The sequence below is a fragment of the Camellia sinensis genome, chromosome 12 (assembly GCF_055761805.1).
Source record: "Camellia sinensis isolate YWXY chromosome 12, ASM5576180v1, whole genome shotgun sequence".
Taxonomy (NCBI): Eukaryota; Viridiplantae; Streptophyta; class Magnoliopsida; order Ericales; family Theaceae; genus Camellia; species Camellia sinensis.
The window spans coordinates 58819887-58823410 of record NC_138972.1 but is presented as its reverse complement, the minus strand read 5'-3'; the positions used below and the strand labels follow the sequence as shown (position 1 = coordinate 58823410).

Genomic DNA, 3524 nt, shown 5'->3' with positions numbered 1-3524 from the left:
GCTCAGTGGAAGAAGGGCTGTACACCCCTTTAGATGATATCGGTACCCTCTTCTGTTTTTTTTTTTTTTTTTTAATTTTTAATTTTTTTTTGGGGGGGGGGGTAATTTCATGCAAATAATAAGATTGTACTGAATTTTATCTTTTGAGAAAAAAAAAAAAATGTAACCACCAGAGTCAATTTAGCGGCCATATTAATCCATGAACCTAACTAGGAGCCCCTTAGGATTGAGAGAGCTAGCCACCATTATTTAGACGATGCAAATAAAAATGGAGAAAATGTCAAATTCATCAAAATACTTGTAAAAGTACTAACAAATGAGTCTCAATATATACTGATGATGATTGTCACACCCCAAATCCGGGCATGACCGGCCGTGGCCCACAGGGACTTAGCCCAAGGCACACGTAAGCCTAAACACGAATCCAATCACATTGAACAACTGAACAATAGTCCAATAATAAATCACCAAAACTCAATCCAGACATGTCACAATTATAAACGGCAAAATCAACCGTAATCAAAAACCATCCAAACTTATGGGATATAAACAACCCACATATCAAAAATAATCCTAAATGAACTTCGATAAGAATAAATATAAATATGCACAAACTTGACATAACACTCTAAACTAAAGGAATGCCCTAGAGGTCCATGCAATTGAGTCCCCGCTACGCCATGAGTCCACTCTAAGTCCTTCTAACACCTGGAAGTGATAAAAACTAAGTCAGCTGATAGCTCAGTGAGTAGCAACATGGATAGTAAATACAGTTTTGAAAACAGGGTTCAATTCCAAAATAAGTTATATATCACAGAAACTAGATTGGCATACAGTTTGGTAAATACAATCTGTTTCAAAAAGAAGGTTCCACAAATCAACACTTAAAATACTCATGTCTCGCAAGAACATGATAAACGACATTTTCCACTTAAAACAGATTATAACATGAACACCAATAATTTTCTGGGTACCAATAAAAACAAATAATCTGCCACACATTTCTCAGGCTATAAGCCCCGTTGGATCCAATACCGAACTAAGAGTCATCCTCAGGGTGGCACCTGGGCCTTTTCTCAAAGACGATCCGATTGAAGGTCACCTAGTTGTTTTTAAAGGTCTGTTCCTTACAATCGTTGAGCACTAGAGTCATCACGGCCCAACCCGGATCTGTTCCCTAGTGGCCAGAGTCACCACACACAGTGGAATAATTTCCCTGGACTAAATACACTCATGGTCCCAATAATCAATACACATCAGTTTCGCAAAACATGGTAGTTCATCATTATAAACATGAGACCAAAACAAATAGTTTACAGTATGCCAAGTTCACACATGTTTCAGAAATAATTTGATTCAATCGATAATATAATAATTTATCAAAACAGTTTAATCATGAAACAACAATTTAATTTTTCCAACAGTTCAGGGTAGGGGAACATTTATAAAAATATGTAGCATGAAACTACTCACCTGGAAACGAAATAATATAATCCTCGAATAGAGTATGAAAGTCCAACTAGTGCCCTGAACCAATATGAAAACTACACGTCACTACTAATTTAAAAATACTAAAGAATACGAACCAAGTAACCCCAAACTAAAGCGCACTAACACGGCTCAACCCAACTCACCGTTACTCTTAAATATTACCTAAGTTTATGTTCTTGAAGGTCTAAAATCACCCAAGACATAGGTTCCGATTGAAACTTAATTAATTGTGACTTTAAGATAAAACAGAATTTCAAACAAGCCTTCCCAACCTATTCGCTAACTTTGAAAATTACAAAATCCACTCCACGCTATTCGAAAAATTCCAATAACCTCCAGATATGATCTAATATATCCTAAGTTTCAAACCCAATTGGTTTCACTTGATTTGCTTATCAAAATAATTTTCTACAATTTATTATATCCAAACAGGTTGTTTTCTGCAGCACTTTAAAGAAATTGACGGTTCTCTTAATATACACGAGCAATCAATGCAAGGCCAAAAATGTACGAAACTAGACTCGTAACCGGTTCTAATGACACTAATTTGATAATTTTTGGATTTATACCCAAAGAGAACAACAACCCCGAATTTACTGTTTCGGACTGGTTTCCTGTACAGATTTGAATACCTCAATTTATATGGATTTCGACTCCCAAAAATTATGAAAAAATTCAGATATGCAATTCAATGTGTAATTGATCTACTGTAAAAATTTCAGAATAAAATTCATCCGTTTGATATGGTTTCTTGATTTTTAAAGTTAGCGATTATGTGCAGAATTTTTGGACTAAGAATTACACCATTCTTTATACATGAATTTAACTCCTCAAATTTCTTAACAGTATATATATATATATATACAAAATACATAAACCTACAACTTCTCCATCAATGATCTAAATAATAATAGAGTAAGAATAAAGAACAAAAACAAAGAAAAAAAAAAAAGAAGAAAGATACCTACCACACCCAAAAATTACTCCTTGTTTGCAATCCCCTTTTTTCTTCTTCTTTTCTCTCAAACTTCTTCCTCCCCGTGGCTGTTGTGGCTGCTGCTATAGAATGTATTAGGAACCTAGGGTTTTTCTTTTCTTTTCTTTGTTATACATAACATAAATGACTCTAGATAAAAATGTCCTTTGTTTTATTTTATTTTATTTTATCTCTCCATTAATTTAAATAAAATACAACTACTATTAGATCAAAATATGCTTACTAATTTGACACTTAATTTTATTTTATTTTTTTTTTAAATAATAAATCTTGCCTTTAAATTGAAGACTTTCACCATAAATTTATTTTAGGTTTTAAAATTAATTAAAAGACCCTCCAAATATTTAATTTGCACTTTAGAATTCACCATCAAAATATTTGAGATTGTAATACTATTATTATTATTATTTAATTATTTACTTAATTTTTATATTCGGGTTCTCACATTCTCCCCTCCTAAAAAAAAGTTTCGTCCTCGAAACTAACCTGAGTAAAGCATGAGAATAAATGTGGGTACTTCTCGCACATCTCGTCCTCGCATTCCCAAGTTGCCTCTTCAACTAGATGATTATGCCACATTACCTTAACCAATTTAATGACCTTTGTACGCAACCTTTTCTCTTTCGAATCCAAAATCTGAACAGGTATCTCCTCATACGAAAAATCCTCTCTAATCTGAAGCGGCTCATAATCTATCACATGTGACGGACTGTGCACATATTTCCTCAACATAGACACGTGAAACACATTATGCACTCCTGCCAATCTAGGGGGTAGAGCAACACGGTACGCAACCTCACCAACTTTCTCCAATACCTCAAATGGACCAATGTATCTAGGACTCAACTTTCCTTTCTTTCCAAACCTAATCACTCCTTTCCATGGTGATACTTTCAAGAATACCATATCCCCCTCATGAAACTCTAAGTCTCTCCTACGATGGTCAGCATAACTTTTTTGTCTACTCTGGGCAGTCAATAATCTCTCTCTGATGGTGATAATTTTCTGTGTAGCATCCTCCACCAAATCAGGTCCC

General features: G+C 34.3%; 1 long non-coding RNA gene across 1 annotated transcript; it reads right to left on the bottom strand.

The window, feature by feature from the left end:
• Window positions 1-433: 433 nt before the first annotated feature.
• On the bottom strand, window positions 434-2592 carry LOC145804520 (uncharacterized). Its single transcript, XR_014346466.1, has 3 exons — window positions 2460-2592; window positions 1474-1527; window positions 434-708 (listed from the first exon to the last, which is right to left on the bottom strand). It is a non-coding gene; the product is annotated as an uncharacterized LOC145804520 (long non-coding RNA).
• Window positions 2593-3524: the final 932 nt, after the last annotated feature.